We start from the raw sequence: 18,288 nt of genomic DNA, 5'->3' as shown, positions 1-18,288 counted from the left end.
TGGGAACATAGGACTGTGGGACCATAGGACTGTGGGCACATAGGGCTGTGGGACCATAGGACTGTGGGACCATAGGACTGTGGGAACATAGGGCTGTGGGACCATAGGACTGTGGGACCATAGGACTGTGGGAACATAGGGCTGACCCCGTGTGCAAACTGACAATTAATATATTCTGGAATAAATCATTCCTAATATTTCTAATTGAATGGTTCATAGATATAATTGCATCACTATCAGTATTACGATGTCTTTTAAGGGATCACAACCTCAATAACATTTTGAAAGATATGTCTTTCCAGAAGTGCTTTTTTAAAGTAATGCAGGATATCTCAGCTTGAAATGAAACTCCTTAGATGTTAAAAAAAGATGTTGATTTCAGAGCAGCACGCTGATCTGGAGGATAGAAGAAGGGATGACAGCAAACAGCAGCAGAAGCGAGAGACAAGGAACTTAAATTTAACTGAATCAGCAGAGCCATTTATATGGACAGGAGGCAGCTATGCAATCCCTGTGAGAACCGACAGCGCTGAGCACAAACAAAAACAACAGGGAAATAATTGAGTGACAAAGTTGTAACTTAATGAGAGAAAAGTTGAATCTGGAAAAACTATGGATTTTGCAGCTCTTTTGTATCAGTCTGAAAGTTTAACACAGAAACTCACCTACAAGAGTACACTTTTAGGAAAGAAAATGTGTGCATTGCTTAAATTACAGTCCTAGACCTCTATCAACATGTACTGTAAATGACTTGTATTTGAAAAGTAACAGCAAGGAAAAAAAGGCAGAAGGAAGCGCTGCTTCCAGTTTCAGAATCAGAGCAGCACTGCTGACCTGCTAGCTTCTCCCTGTCTTTTTTATTGCATAGTGGCTAGCTGGGGAGGATGGTCAGAAACTGCAATGAGGCAGAAACAGACCAAGCATCCAGAATTTAAAGGCTAGAGAGCCTCTCAGTCTGTTACAACGTGGGGACGGGAATGATTAAATGACTGGTCATTTAATTGCTAGGTGATAAACAAGAGGCAGAGTATCCTAAATCCAAAGTGTTGAGTCAAAGTCAAACCACTTATTATATACTTACTAAAATTATGTTATCATTTGTAGGCTGGCTGGGTTAATCTCACTATTTTTAGACTAGTCATTTAAAAAGCAACGTGATTCAAGATTACTCCATCGTTGATGTGGCAAGCTTACTGTATTGGCAAACAGTTGCCTACATGTACACATCCAACATAGAGCAACATTAGCAACATTAATTACCTCCGCCAAAAAAGTTACGTTTTCGGTTCGGTTTGTCCGTTGGTTTGTTGGTCTCTCAGCAGGATTATGACTACAGGCCCAAATTTATTGACACTAGGTGGAAGGGTGTAGCACAGGCCATGGAAGAAGCCAGTACATTTTGGAGCTGATCCAAATCACATGGCAAATACAAAAAATATTTTTCATTTTTACTAACATAGCCAGATAGGGCTTTTGGGCTGCATTCATGTGGTTTCAGAATTATCCGAAAAATTAGAAAAAATCACACTGTATTAACATTGTGAGAAAGGGCATGGGTTTGGCAGAGGTCTGAGCTCTCCGAGTGCTTTCCTAGTCTGAAGTCATGTTTCTGTCCACACGAGGAATAAAAATCCAAGATTAACTATTCTTTTAGATCTGTTTTGGTCTACACCAACTCCAGAGGGAAATATCTGGCTCTTCAGCTGTTAAATGCTGCATTATGTTCACCAGCTAGCTGGCTACCATTATCCACCTACTGTTTGGTGCTGGGAATGTAGTGTACAGTCGGTGTTTATTGGTTTTTTTTGTTGCTTAAAACAGCTGCTACAGCCAAATACGACTCAATGTGAGCCGTGAGAGTGAACCAAATCAGTAAAGGCGCAAACCTTAAAAAACAAAAAAAAGGAGCTGAAATAATTGTCTGTGGTTTGATCACTACAAACAACCTCTTTTACATACATGTACTCACAGTATCTAAAAATACTCATTACAGCAGCTTTAAATGAGCTGACATTTACTGTCCTTTTAACACTTCAGGGCTTTAACTGAACTTACAGTTGGAGACTCATGCCTCCATGTGTAACTGTTATCATAGTATGGAAGGAGGACAGTGATGAAAAAGAGTAAATGTGCTCAGTCGGCCTACTCTGGATAAACAGAGGTACAGCAAAACGGCAAACAAGCCAAATACCCATAAATCCAAGAGCAAACTACCAGAGTGACACAGAGATTTTTAAAGACTTAAAGACCATACAGTAACACTGGACAGGGACTCAATTGTTAGCTAACTACTTCCTGCCTTTTCCCATAGACATATCAATTTCACAAGCTGAAATAAAATCATGCTCAGAAAGAAGTTTGTAATTGTAAACTAATGTTGTGCTCAATTCAGGGTCCCCCAAAAGACAAATTTGTGCTATACTAAGTAGTAATCGTTTTTGTGCATATAAAAATTAGTTCCTAACCTCTGAATTTTACCTCCTCTTTAAGGCCCTACTATCACTACTTGTACTACTACTACTTCCTCTACTGCTACTGGTATTAATATTACTTTCAAAAGCATTACTATACTGCCTGTACTAACACTAACAATACTGCTACCAACTACTACTACTACTAATCTACCATGACTACTTCTACTAACCTTGTTACTACGACTACCACGGCTGACACAAGACTGTTAAGGGGTACTCCATTAATTTAATATTTCACTTCTATAACAACCATCTCCTATAAATGACATTAATATACTAACTTCCAATATTATCATTTAAAAAAAAAAGTAATGCCATGCAGCTAATGTTTTTATCGACATAATGAGGAAATGTAATTAAAGTATCTAGCAAGTTGCAAAATACTGATACTGAACAAACCAGTACAATGTTCACTGACAACCTAGATCATTTCTTCTCTATAATATCCATAGCAACTAAAGCATTATTTGACTTTTTTAGGTCACATTCAGGCACACATACTTGGTTAAGGTTAGGAAAGATAGTGGTTATGCAAGACACATAATGCTATTAACATTTAACTGAAACCACAATCTTTCACTACCAAAAACGCTTTGTCCTTACGGTACATAAATCTTGCACTTCCTCGAAAATAACAATACCTGTGAACATAATCCATGCAGCAATTACATTTCCCAACACCACATCATTGGGAAAACTTTACAAACTTCTTTTCGAGGAGACAATGAGGTCCATAAAGTTAGAAGACTCGTCAGAGACAGATTTAAAAAAGAATCAAAGCAGTATCGCATGATACGTGCCGACTTAAAATCCCCATTAACATCTGGTGTTAATAACGTGTTTGGTAGCTAATCTGGATGATGATGACATCTGGAGCAGGGGCCTCTGCATTTACACCTGGTATTCATAGGCATCCTCCATAGCTACTGCTAATACATGTTAGTTTTGCCAGGCAACTGGAAAATGAGAAGTCTGGTGACATTTTAACTTACTGGGTGGAAAGTTTTATTAAGAATGATCATGTAGGGGCGACCTCTAGCTCACCCAGTAAAGAGTGTGCGCCCCATGTAGGCTGAGTCCTTGGCAGCGGCCCGGGTTTGAATCCGACCCGCGGCCCTTTGCTGCATGTCGTCCCTCCTCTCACTCCCATTTCCTGTCTTCAAGCTATCCTGTCAATTAAAGGCCATACAAAGCCCAAAAAATAATCTTTAAAAAAAAAAAAAAGAATGATCATGTTGTATGATATGCATTTACACCAGACCACCTCCAGGTGTGGTGTGGACGGCCAATCCATCACATTCTGACCACAATGCGTTCTGCATGTATTCCATGTATTGGTGCGCGTTCTCGCGAAATTCGTAAGGGCTTAGGGTTGTCCCAATGTCGAATTTCAAAGGGCGTGAGGGTTTGAGTACACACTTACCGAGCCCTGTCCGTGAATCTGCATCGATGCAATCCGGAAATTACAAAGGTAAACAACAGCACGACACACGACCACGGACCAACCTGTTGTCCAGCTTGTAAAACAAGAGTTTGAAAAAATTTGGAATCAGGCAGCCGTCTCCTGTGCCTTGGCCGTGTGGAAAGCAACAAACTTAAAATGAAAATTCCCAAACCGGCAAGTGTCAGCAACATCTTTGTTATTAAACGTCACCAAGGTAACATGTGATCTCGTAATCTTGTTTTTAAGATTATTTTTTGGGGCATTTTTAGGCCTTTATTGAAAGGAAAGCTGAAGAAATGAAAGGGGAGAGAGAGGGGGAATGACGTGCAGCAAAGGGCCGCAGGTCGGAGTCGAACCTGGGCACGCTGCGTCGAGGAGTAAACCTCTATATATGGGCGCCCGCTCTACCAACTGAGCTATCTGGGCACCCACAGATCATATGTTAATACCAGTTGTAAACAGGGCCTTATTTCCTAGAGGCTCAAAAAATGCTAGAACCTACAATTCCTATAATACACCTCCATAATGTGCATTGGACCCTCCCTGACTAGTAAATGCCCAGTACACATATCCACCTCCAGAACCACAGAAGACATCATACAACGGTTTGCACAGGCTCAATAGTGGCCCATTTAACAAAATCTTCACATTGCAAAACATGCTGGTAATATATCCAATAGGGATGGATTGATTTGATTGGTTAGTTTTATGGATTGAGAAACCATTTAAGACACACAACCACATAGTCTTGGCAATAATGTAAAGCTTGTTAAAATGATTACATTTAACCTCACAAGGATTTTTGTATTTTAAATATTGATTTTCTATCACAGCACAGCAAAGTGTATTGGGTGCTGGCAGCTGATTGCAGAGTGAACGATTCCATTTCTCTATGTGTACCAACATTAGAGCCGTGACCCCTAAATTAGAAGCTACACAAAACAATTTGCATACTAATTACTGCTTTAAGGATTGTATTTTGCATAGTGAATGTAGGGGAGGACTGTCGCTGGAGTTTAATCAAGACTGTTCAGCTGCCACCAAAAAGTATTAAAAATCAACTGAAAAGACAAAGTTGTTCACAAAAGCTGCACAGGAGCTTAAGTCATATTACAACTGACATATTTAAATTAAGGGTGAAGTCCAGCTTTGACATATTCCAATTAAGTCCAACACCGACCTCTTCAACCACAAATAGTTGAGGGTGAACCCACTTATACTCCATTTACACAACTCTTAACCACTTATTTCTGTAGAAAATATAAATAGAATTATTATTATAAAGTTCAGAAAAAGTGCCCATTATAACAATAAACAACTTCTCCCATCTTATAAAGCAAATACAAATTTGTTAATAAAAGGGTTGGACTGATGCTTAAAGAGATAACTGTGCAAATATTTGTATACTGTTATATTGAACCTGCGAGTATTTTCTATCAAATTTCTAAATTAGTTAATTTTTCCCCTGATTTTTAATCCTGTTAGGTATAAAATGCCTGAAACAACATTTAGACCATCATAATGGGATAGTAAAACTAATTTAAGTCCAAACTGATTAAATTCCTTTAGAATTAGATCTTTACAGTAAGGCATTTTTTTACCACAATGAGAAGAAACACTATAGGCTTTTTATTTGTATTTTTAATTATATAAAATGTGTCCAAATCAACTGAATAACAGAGTAAATAGGCTAAAATGTGTTAGGAAGAAAATGATGTATTGCAAGACTTTTGTTATGAGTAAAGAACCTCGATAATCGATTAACCATTTTTAAGCAAAAATGCCACAAAAAAAATTCTATTTTCTTCTGATAGTAAACCAAATAACGTTGTGTTCTGAACTGTTGGACTGACCAAACAAACTATTTGAATATATCCATCTGGCTTTGAGAAATTGATTTTTTTGTGTGATTTTCTGAGTGTGAGTTCATGGATTAAATGATCATAGCCTACAGTACTTTCTGTACACCTCTGAGATAGTGGATTGTAAAGAGAAAAGCAACATTCATGTTTGATTCCGTGCATCTTTTAAGTGATCACCACCCTTTATATTCCCTGACTGATGCAGGCAGCACAGCACAGCACAGCACAGCCTTAAGACAGTTGCTGAGAGGGGAGAGCGGCTGCTCTGCTCACAGATCCCTTTCCCTTTCCCTATTTTGGGACGAGGGTCTTGTTTAAAGAGGCTACTTGAGATGCGCGTAAACATGCACTCAGCAGACACACAGAGAGCCTCAGCTGTTGCTGATTAATCATCAGAAGGCTGTTTCGCTCACTATACCGATGGCAGTGTAGGCTACCTGAGGGGGGAATCCCTGCTGGAGCACCCATAGGCCCGCACCATAACTTATAGGGTGCATACAGGCCTATACATGGAAAGAATGAAACTATAATAGGCCATCCTCAGGAAACACAACTGTGTCCAAATCCACCTCCAAACAGTGGCAGGCCGTGCAGAAGAAGCCAAAATAGCCTGTATTAGCAAAAACTAAAGATGTTATATTAAAACCTGGAAATGCAGGTGTTCAGCCAATCAGCAGCAGGAATGGGCTCGCCATGCTGTAACAACTGGTATCCCAATACTTTCGTTGACACACGCCAATTATTTTAATGGCACACCCATTAGACGCTATCACGAATCCATTGCAGCCTGTTGCAATGGATCATATCTGCACAATGATGAGGAGCAATGGGAGTTTAGACAGGTTGGAACCCTGGCAGCATGAAGCGCTCCGGAGTGACGGACCACATCACATCACTTATCGACTGTTATTTGCAGCTATCGCGGATCTTGAAATGCATCCAATATGGTTACTATAGTGTTACTACAATCTGTCACATATTCAGCTAGAAAGCCTATCTCTGTCTTGTTGTTTATCATTGATGGTTTGTCAGGTTACATCACTCATCAACACACTGATTAATTAGCCTAATATCACTGAGTTTGCATCATGCCCATAACCTACCTGGATTTGTATTCCGGGGAGTTTATGTAGAAACCGCGAAATAGCTCCTCTCCGCCTCCCTTTATTATTATTGTTTGGCCGGTCAGATCACCCTATCAACAGTCACATAATCTCGCTGCTTGGATGTCTTGAGTAAAACGCGCTCCTCGGACCACAATCCCCCGGTGAAGCCACTGTGTCGTCCTCATGTACGGAGAGGGAGAGGCAGGTGCCCATGCAGCCTGCTGCTCGGTAGATATTGGCGATTGGATCAAACCGGCCAGAGGTGATTGCCTTTCGTGCTGTCTTCTGCCTTGGCGCCCTCCTCCCCAGATCCTCCCTGTCTGACGGATTGACCGGGTCGCAGAGCTGTCAATGACGAGGGGAGGAGGGGAGGATGGGAGTGGGGGGGGGGAGAGGGGGTCGGTATTTTAAGATCAGAGATGGATCTTCAGAGCCCCGTCCGCACGGCTCTCCCTCCTCCTGCAAGCCGTGAATCAGCGCTCTCCTCCTCCCCCTCTATCGGCGCAGGGGAATCTACGATGCAGCTCTGTAGTAGGCACTGCCGTGAAAGCTTTCTCTTGCCCGGCTGTCTTCTCTACAGAAACGACACACTAAAATTCATATTAAACGCTCAGCTGTGCAGGCTATGTAAGTTACCCAGGCAGGCAGGCAGGCAGGCAGGCAGGCAGGCAGGCAGGCAGGAAGGTAGGCTGTCAGCGGGACTTGGCGCACCATCGGAATGACCACGATTTGTCTCCTCTGCGCTGAGTCAGTTTCTGGAGCTTACGATTGCTGGAGATGAGCGCTTTATGTAGCCTATAAATCCTCACACTCGGATAATTAGTAGCCTATTAATATTAGGCCTATTGTCGCGCGGTGGAGGTGTGAAATGGTTGCGCCCTACAGCCCTTCGCCCCCAATTCTTTTTTAAAAGTCACACAGACAGGCTCGGTTAGGCGCGCAACTACGTCACCATCGGCTGAGAGAAGAAGAACCTGCACCACAAAGCATGAATATCATTCAGGCCCACAGCCCACCGTGACAAGGGTTCACAACAGGAGGGAGAGGGAGGAGGAAAAGCTTAGAATAAGGTATCACCTGTACTATTTCACCTCAAAACTGCCCTGATGGGCACACGCCTAATTTAAGACACAAAAATAAGTGACAGCAGGAAGATGATCACTGAGTCACCGGCATTTAATCTTGCCACATGCCATAGGCTAAAAAAATCTGTCTCACACACACACACACACACACACACACACACACACACACACACACACACACACACACTTTATCCTACTTTAAACTAGCCTACCTTGATTGACAGAACTGTTTGGATTGTTTCCAGTTTCTGAAATGTGAGGATTTTTCTGCATTTTACTTGTAATACTTTAAGTACATTTTCCTGATGATACTTACATACGTTTACTTAAGTAGGCTAACATTTTCAATGCAGGACTTTTACTTGTAACAGAGTATTTTCACAGTGTAGTATTAGTACTTTTACTTAAGTAAAGGATCTGAATACTTCTTTCACCACTGCACATTATAAATGCAGAGATGGACTAGATGTAAGATTTACTAACAGCTCTTCTCATGCCAACTTTATAGCTGCGGTAACACAAATGTTTGCAGCTTAAAAGGTGCTGTAGGTAGGATTATGAAGATCCAGGACTTAGCCAAAAAATGTGAACATCAACAACTTCTCAGTCCCTCCCCCCTTTCTGCTAAAGCCCAAAACGGTCTCCTAAGCCCCTCCCCCCACAAGGGAGAATGAATGTGCATGAGCAGTGATTGACACGCAGTTAGACACCCCCCAAGGCCGTGATTGGTGCATCTGAACAGGGAGCTGTGGATTTTTTGCAAATCTCACTACAGGCTGTAGGTGGAGCCAGAGGAGCTGGATTTGTTTTTTTAAATGACCTGCTTCATGTAGTTCTACTGGAACATAGGGTCAGTTTCAGCAAATATGACAGAAAGTTAGTTTTAGTTAGTCTTACCTACTGCACCTTTAATGAGCATGATATTGTATTCAATGTGTATTATATGGGATTATTTTTGTGTTGTATGCAGACAAACAGAAACTGTAATCATGTGCAAAATCACACAAAAGCACATGAATGCAAAAAAAAAAAAAAAAGCACAGTGCCTAAGTTAAAGTTATGCATATCAAGAGTACAACACTAATATCAGAACAAGCCCATACTGGAAAGGAGTGTCAATCCACGTAAGGGTCATTACTGTGATCAAGGGCAGCTTAATTGATCTAATAATAGAAATGTGACAAAGAAAACCTTCAATAAACACGACAAGTAGAGGGCTAAGTGTGCCAATTCACCATCAAAAGGCCCTGAAAAGAGTAGTTTGACTTTTTAGGAAACACGCTTATTGGATTTCTGGCCGAGAGTTAGATGAGAAGATACACTCTCATGTTTATCCTAAAAATATGAAGCCACAGCCAGCAGTCAGTTGGCTTAGCTTAGCTTAGCTTAGCAGACATACTCGGAACAGGGGCAAACAGCTAGCCTCTGTCCAAAAGGTAAAATAAAACCTTACCAGCACCTCTACCTATACTAAGTGACATGTTATATCTTGTTTGTTTTATCCACACAAAAGCTTAAGTGTAAAAATGACAAGGTTATTTGCTGTTTGTGTTTCTGACAAGTTGTGGCTGGCTGCCCGGCAACAAGACTCCAGAAAGTCACCGCACTCACATAACTCCCCATAAAACCACAACTTGTCATTTAAACTAATTAAACAATACATATAACATCTTCATTAGTAAATTCACTCTAGATAGAATTTCTACCTTCAGACAGAGCCAGGCTTGCTTACAGTCTTTGTGCTATGCTAAGCTAACTGTCTCCTGGCTGCAGCTTTATATTTAGCCATTGACGGTTTAGAACCGAGACGCCCTAACTCATAGTAGTTTCCTGTATCTGTGTCACGTGGGCTCCGCCACGGCCACACCTCTTTAGGAGACTAGCAGCAGGTTCTGAGTGTATTGATTCCAGTCCTAGAAGTGAACGTGAATACAGATTATGAGCGATTCTTTCACCCCATAGTGACCAAAGTATATATTGGACCCATTTTTCACAAGCCACATATCTCTAGAACATTCTGACACTAAATGGCATTTTTCAGACAGAAAATGACTTTGTTCAAGACCTGTTTCTGTCTCCGGAACAAACTCTCACAAGATCTGGCAACATAGATAAGCTAAAGTCAGCTAACTCTCGCCAACGCCCCAAAACTAATTTTTGTAATGCTTAATATTGCTTTTAGGTGTGTAAATATCTAACAACGTTCACTACATTTGCAAACAAGGCCACGCCCACTTAGGAGACAGGAAGTCTAAACCATTTCATACCATTGGCACTGCTTAAAATGTGCAATCTTGAGCTATAGAGTAGGCTATCTTTGATTAAGCGTAGTGATATTCATCTTCTCATCTATCTCGCCGAGAAAGCAAATAAGTGTATTTCCCAAAAATGTCTACTAACTATTCCTTTAAACAAATCCTGCTCAGGGTCCACCAGAGTCCAGGAAACATTCTCATCAAATACTCATCACCTCCTGTGTTTCTTTGTCTCCCTTCTTGCACTTGCATTGCACAACCCAATAATCTTCCCTCCCCAGTAAGATGCATTACTAGCCAGTAGATAATGAGCTTCACTGGACACACAGTCCTTGATGCAGCACTATCACCCATAACCGCTGCTGACGAGACAGACAAAGCCCCAAAGACAGGAGCAAAGCAGGGTGTTCACACTGCCACCACCTCCAATTACAGAATCATACAGGCCTGAAGCATTGTAGAGGAAAAAAAATCCTAAAAGTCCCAGGGCAAATGAAACTGTAGCCTATGTAATATTAATACGTAATATTAAGAACATAGGTATTTAAGAGTCTTTTAAATTCATTAGCGATTTATCAATAATTAATTATAATTAATCCACCCAGAAACAACACACAGAGACTCGGAGCAGTCATCTTATTGCAGTAGTCACTTTTCTTTTGGGATGGAGCCTATATGCAAAGCAGGAGGGGAAAAAAAATCAATTGGATCCGATTTTAATTACATAGTCCGGCAGTGTGGTACAGAATCTTATTAGCCTGTTCAGATTTCCACGCTTGTTAAATTCAAATATGAAATTCAAAAACAATCACTTCCCAAGTGGGGATGGGAGGGATGAGACACCAACACCAGCACCACCACTCCCGTCCACCATCCTCCACTCCCTCTCTATGTAATGCTGTAATTAGTATGGAGAATATGGTTGGATGTTTTAATGAAGTTTTCTTATCTGCGGGAAAAAGGGTGAAGGCAGAAAACACACTGGACAGATTGGTGTGCAGGCTCTTTAAGTGTATACCTGCAGCCAGCATGCATCAGATTAGAATTCAATGGCTGCTCTTGCCTCTCTCATCAAAGTCCTCCATGCGTTCAGTGATGATTAATGGATTATACTTGTAATCAACACACCAGGCCTGCTTGTGTTTCCCACTGGGAGGAGCAGCACTTACAAGGGAGGGCAACTTGATGGCCGTAGCCCTGAAACTGACTGCTTGCATTAATTTTCTGAGAGTAAAGCGACTTCACCCCTCCTTACCGTTTTTTCATTTTTATTTTTCATTCTTCTTCCTGTTTTTGCCACAGCACACTTGACGGCGACTGCGTCCCTGGATCAGTTTCATTAAAACGGTCTGGCATGCAGCAGCTGAGAATCTGGAGCAGGGAACGATACAGTACAGCAAAAGAGAATAGTGCTGCACTTGCACTTTGGGATTTGGATTTTCTCTCTCTCTCTGTGCTGCGCTCGGCACTCTGCACATGCTGATAATTTGTAGGCTCGAGTCGCAACGACTTCGGCGGGGAAAAAAAGTCAGGCGGGGACACGGTGTGTGAGGGGAGGGAGGGGGGTCATCAGGGGGAGTTAACACTGACATCACCCCTGGGCGACGTCCGCTTACGACGGTCAGTAATGAATAGTGAAGCTGTGAAATGAGAAAGGTAAAGAGTCACCTCACATCAGAATCTAAAGAGCTTAAGGCTGGAGGGCCACTTCCTGTCACTGGTGAATGTGTGTGTTTAGAGGGTGGTGTGGAAGTGGGGGTCAGACTGAGCAAAGCACCAACCACCCCTTTCCTTGAGGACTCACTTTAAAAGACGCATGGGCTGCAGTGACACAAATACTGCGATTTTATAAGGGTCATGTTACCCCACTATTGCGTGCAAAGGCCGATGAAGTGAAGCTTTTACACATGGATTTTTAAGAAGTCGGACAGGAAGCTGGAGAAGTGCCAAACTGTGGTGTTTAACAAAAAAAATACTCTAAACCAAAGGGCACAAAATGAAACCTGGGAATTACAAAAATGCAAATTAACATTAAAGAAAAACCCTGGAAAGCTGCCAACTCCTTGCTATAAAAACCTCTTCCTCTCTTGTCCTGAACATAGACAGTATAAGAAATGGACACAGCGATGCCATAGACTTCGACGGAGACCAGTGAAGTGACTGGCTAGAGTTTAACTAGAGTTTAGATTCTCGGCCCAAGCCCGAGCCCGACCCGAGCCCGACCGGACCTCGGGTCGGGCTCGGGCGTTATTTTCCGCAAGTGGATTTTTTTTATCCATTACCTTATTATCCTATTTGGGTGGGGAGATAGCTATGTCATAATCAGAAATATTATAAATATATATATATATATATATATATATATATATATATATATATATAGGCTATATAAAAGTAACAAATGTGTACAAAAGTTAGGCTGCAAAATGCAGCACGTGTCATGCGCGGAGTCTCCTCCTCTCGCACGCATCACACCGGGAGCTTGAAGATGTAAAGAAAAAAAGAAAAACAGGAGAATTAACTTTGAGCAAGTGTGGAGGAAAGTCGGAGGTATGGAAGCAGTTTAAACAAGTCGTGGGCAGTGACAACAATATGTTCATCATCGTTTCTTTTTTTTTTACGTTTCTTCATTCAGATCCATTTGCGATCCGTTCCATTCTAAACAAACAGCGCAGTTTACAAGCTTCGTCCTTGTTGTATTATTCTAAACAGATTTCTGTAGTTCAAACAACTCTGAATTGTAGTTGAGAACGTCAGTTATAACGGCCCACGTATAAAAAAATTGTCGGGTTTAAATCGGGCTCGGGCTCATAATTACAGTTAATGTGTCGGGCCGGGCTGGGCTCGGACACAACGTGCTCGGGCTCGGGCAGGTTCGGGCTTGATTTTTTGGGACGATCTAAGCTCTAGGCTGAGCGTACTGTGCTGCTGCTGCGCAGCCTCCAACTGAGCTTGAAGACGTAGATGTGACGTGAACAACCTGTCTGAAAATTAGTCTTCTGGTAGCTGTGCCAAGAGAAATCTCAATCATTTCCAATCTTGCAGAGACGGAGAGTGTGATAAATGTTACTTCATATGAATTCACTTCCCACATACCGAAGTATTTCCAATCCATCAAAACGTTGCTGAAATATTTTGTTCCGATGCTTTCATGGACTCTCTATGGGCTTCTCCCTCGACTGTATGCCTCCACGTCCCCCCCGACTGCCTGCGAGCTTCTCCTGACTACACGGTAATTTCTCTACTGTGCAACAGAAAGTTGCGTGGTTATGACACAATCGTTAGCCTATTTTTACAAAAACGTCTGCTATGGAGCCATAACGTGAGGTACAAGGTAATGGAGCCTTTTATACATTGTCGTTTTTCTTTAGAAATAAACAACGGGCAAATAGAGTCTTTAAACTTTTCAGATGTAAAGTTATTCACTGTCAAAGTGACGCCAAAATGAATGGCAGTCAATGGAATTCTAGGAGGTACGCTTTCCAGATGCTCGCTTACCTCCTTATACCCCGTTTACACGTGGTTATTTTGAAAAACAGAGACATTTCCCTTCATTTGTGCCCTTCGTTTACATGCAAACTGAGAATTTGCCTCTGAAAACGATTCTTTCTAAAACCTCCGGCCAGAGTGGAGATTTTGGAAAGTTTGCATGTAAACTGAGACAAACAGAGGTTTATGCCGCGTTCTATTTACCTCGGAACTCAGAAGCCACAACTGGGAATGACGTCATACCCGAGTTGAATGCGTTCTATTTAAAAGTCGGATTTTCATTGTTTTCATTAGCTCTAGCCCGGTTAGCTGTTGTTAGCAATACCAGTTGATAACAACGCATTACGCCGTTTTTTGTGCATGCAAACAGCGTAACAACATGTCCACAGATAGAAGTTGGACATGCCTGTGTGAACGACTGATTTAGTGACACAAATAAGACATAAGTGCTTATAACTAGTGATGGGACGTTTGACACCGAGGCACCGAAGCTTGTATCACTCCCGCAAAGCACACTGGTTCGAAGCAGTGTTGGAGCTTGTATCGAATTGAAATAACCACGTGACTGATGACGTCCGAAGCTTCGAACGTCACTGAAACTCCGGAAGGGTTGGCTGGATCAAAGAATTTCTAATAAGGGAAGAAGTTCCACCAAAGAATTTCTAATATGGGAAGAAGTTCCACTCTCTCGTTACTTCCGGCTTCTGAACTGGTTGCAGTTCCACCAGAGTTCCATATAGGGGGCGCTCACAGGCCAGTGCAGAATGAATGGGACTCTATGGAGCTATACCCCTCAAAATCCACTTTTCTCAGAATATAATTTTTTGTCTAGTAATTTGAATGTTGCATTTGAAAGGGGAGGCTAAGAAAATACACACTGCTGGGTGTTAGATTTTTTTAAAGTGGCTTTTTTGTTCTAAAAAGCCTTTTAAAATGTCAATGACGTCATACACATATACGGCCAGAGATTCTGCTTTACGGCAAGCTCTGAGTCGCTTCCTTTTTTCTCTCGAGGCATCGACAACACAGCTGACAGATTAGGCTCTCCCTGTCAATACACGTGCTAGAAAGAGGTTTGCTAATGTTTTAAAGACCACGCCGAAATATTCACTCTGGCATTCTGGTTCGGCTTCGGATGCCGTCAAGCGGGATCTCCGATCGTAATCTGTCCTTCACTGACCAATCAGCATTCATTAGCAGAATGCTAGCGTGTTATGGGCAACAACGACTCAACCTGTAACAAATCGAAAGGGCATAAGTACTCGTTCATTCAACTTTTGACCTATAATCCATGTTGAACTTGCAAAAACTACAATCAAATCTGAGATTTCTCAACGACAATCAGGCGAAAGAGACAAATTTAGCCGTCTAGCTCCATAGGGTCCCATTCATTTTGCACTGGACCGTGATCACCCCCAGTGGAACTCTGGTGGAACTGCAACCAAAGTAGGTACAATGGGGCTTAATAGGGAGTGGAACGGCTTTCCGTAGACGGGCTTTGGCTGGATTCATGTCGCTGCGTGCTTACCAACGGCCTGTTACAATTCACTGGAACATCGCGGGGTTTATGAGTGTGGCTTGCAATTTATTTGATTAGCCTTTTAATGGAAATTAGCCTACTTACATACACCTGTACATAATTCTACGTAGCGGTAGAAGATGGAATTGTTGCTGCAGTTTATTGAATCCATATTTAGCCTAATTAAACATACTTACATTCAAATCCTGATCACAGTAATTTATATTATTATATTATGTTATATTCAAACATAGGCTTTATATTTTTAATTCAGTCATGTCCTGTTCATGTCATTTAATTCAAGTTCAGTCATGTCATGCCATATGCATGCGTCCATTCTGTCTCTCCTATGTTCATGTTGTAGCTTCGTTCGAATGTGTCGAGTTCATAGCCGCTGTCATTTCTGCTGACTGACCACCAGATGTCACTGTGTTGTTTTTGATGCTTTGATGCTTCGGATCATTTTGCGATACAATCAGGAAGAAGCTTCAGAGGCTTCACAAGGCTTCATTCGCCCATCACTACTTATAACTTTATGTTACTGCAGCTTTCACAACTGTTGATACAGGGGGCATCCATGTTGGATTTTGAACTCGGGCTACTGCGAGGTTGTACCATAGACTGTATATAATGGACCAACAGATCCCATTGCTCTGGGCGGAGACCAGTGAAGGCCAATAGAAGCACTTTTCTGGTGATGGCTAGGGTTACTGCGCAGCCTCCAACTGAGAGAGACGTAAATGTGCCGTGAGCAACGTGTCTGAAAGTTGGAAGTCTTCTGGTAGCTGTGCCAAGAGAAATCTCAATCATTCCCAATCTTACAGAGACGGAGAGCGTAGGTATATGTAAGGAGATAACATAGGCACAGGCTAATTATTGCTAACTAAAATGCTAGTTAACATTAGTAATTACACTTAAACAGATAATGTGAGACGAGCCTGCGCGCTTCTCCTGTACTATACGGTAATTCCTCTACTATGCGACAGTAAGTCGTGTGGTTATGACACAATCGTTAGCCTATTTTTACAAAAACGCCTGCTACGGAGCCATAACGTGAGGTACAAGGTAATGGAGCCTTTTATACATTGTCGTGTTTCTTTAGAAATAAACAACGGACAAATAGAGTCTTTAACCTCTTCAGATGTAAAGTTATTCTCTGTCAAAGTGGCGCCAAAATGAATGGCAGTCAATCGAATGCTAACGGGAGGTGATGGCTTTGTAGCATTAAAATGGCGCCACAGGGGGTTCGCGGTCCGAGGAGAGGCTTACCCCCTTGGGTTGTACGAGTTCCGAGTTCGTAAATCCGAGGTCAGGGGGCGTGTTTACGACTTTGACCTCGTAAAAAAACGAGTTGTGAGGTAAATAGAAGGCGGCATTAGGCAGCCGAGGAAGTGAGGAAGAGAAGAGAGAGGAAGTGATTCGTTGCTGTTGTTGCTATTTTCGGGATTCTGATTGGCTAACGCGGGCTTGAGCTTCTCGTTACACTACCACCTAGAGGTTTGACATGCTCTTGACGGCATATATACACGGGTACGTGTAAACAAACACTTTCCTGAAAACTGACAGCTGTGCACAATGATATTTTTGAAAACGGAGAGGGTGAAATGTCCGTTTATGTAAACGTAGCATTAGTCCTGAAGGCCCTTTAACATCTCAGCCTCACTTAACTGGAACGTACCACCTGCACCCGTAAGTATAGGGTGAGCTAAACTAAGAAAAAGCAACATTTAACACTCCGGATCCAGAAAATACCATTAGATTCACATTTACAGTTCCTGCTGACATTATATATGCACACCCATAGCAAAAAGCACCACAAATATAAAAATTTAATTTACTGCTAAACTATCTTACCTATTCTCCTACCCCTTAGGAGTACCCAGCCCCTCCCTGCTGAGAGAAGCTAATCTGGCACACCGGTATGTACTTTACTCCCCCACATCACAGGCACAACCAGAACTAGAATACTATGAACCCATTAACCAACTAAACATGCCTGTGTCATTTTATACACATCAAATGATAAAGTATCCAATAAACTAAAAACATACTGAAATTAAGGATTACGCAGACACAAAACACTGTTCATTTCGGAACCAGGGCCTAGTGAGAAAGGAGAAAGGCAGCTTTTTCACAGGTCAGTTCCCCCTTAATTACAAAAACAGTTCTCTCTTACCTCTAGTGCTGGTCATGCAAACAGTTTGGGTTTTATTGATCAGGTTTGGAGATATCTGTCTTACAGGTTTCTACCTTTACCTCACTGTGATGCAGGTAAATGGTATTTCATTTGTGGAGCTCACAACTCTGAAAAGTTAAATTAAACAAATATCTCAATAGCAAAATGTCTTTTCAGAAGGCGCCCCTGTTACTCTGGGACAATTGTTCCAAAGGTTTTGTGCTTGCGACCTGTTTATACAAAGCCATGTCTACTTGCGACCTCATGTCACAGCTATGAGTCTATGAGTCGGGGAGTAACCACTGCTCTGAGTAATCCCTATGACATGCTGTCAATAGATTTCATTGGGACCATTTCTTTAGTAGAAAATATTTCCTGAAAAACGCATTGCATTTAAATGCAATATGGAGTTCCTTTTATCTAGTCTTACAGTGGAAACAGAAATCTTAGAGACAGATATTAAAATATCTAGACAAATAAAACCAAAACTAGATACCACTATAGCAGTAGATCACGAGAGGAGATTGGCACCTTAAAATAAATCTGAGGGGTCACAAGCCAATTAAGAAAAGAAAATAATGACGTTACACAAAATTGTGTTTCGGTTTTTTATGGCTTCTTTTGTAATATTGAACATGTTTACCCTTAAATTCAAATTGCCAGAGAAAGGAAAATGATTTGATCAAACTGCTCACAACTCCTGTGGAGACTTGGGCCATAACCTGTAATCACAAATAGCCACTTCCTTTGACATGGCCACAAGGCAAAAAGGACAGGAGCCACTGCACTAAATACACCACGTGTGTGGTATCTATAGCCACACACCGTCACTGTCATCCCATTATGCAGACATACAGGCTTGATAGGTACACATAATC

At 41.7% G+C, this 18,288-nt stretch overlaps 1 protein-coding gene across 3 annotated transcripts in view; it reads right to left on the bottom strand.

Moving 5' to 3' along the window:
* The window catches only part of slc8a3 (solute carrier family 8 member 3), a 175,023-nt gene that overhangs the window by 141,037 nt on the left and 15,698 nt on the right, over positions 1-18,288 (bottom strand). For 2 of the 3 annotated variants that reach the window (XM_031309836.2, XM_031309837.2), the window contains exon 1: positions 6,884-7,508. The exons of the other annotated variant lie outside the window; for it this stretch is intronic. The gene's annotated coding sequence lies outside the window, so the exon portion shown is untranslated. Of the gene's footprint in view, positions 1-6,883; positions 7,509-18,288 lie in introns of those variants that run through there. 3 annotated transcript variants of the gene reach the window in all.

This window comes from Sander lucioperca, chromosome 18 (genome assembly GCF_008315115.2).
Source record: "Sander lucioperca isolate FBNREF2018 chromosome 18, SLUC_FBN_1.2, whole genome shotgun sequence".
Lineage (NCBI taxonomy): Eukaryota > Metazoa > Chordata > Actinopteri > Perciformes > Percidae > Sander > Sander lucioperca.
This window is presented reverse-complemented; position numbering and strand designations above follow the sequence as displayed.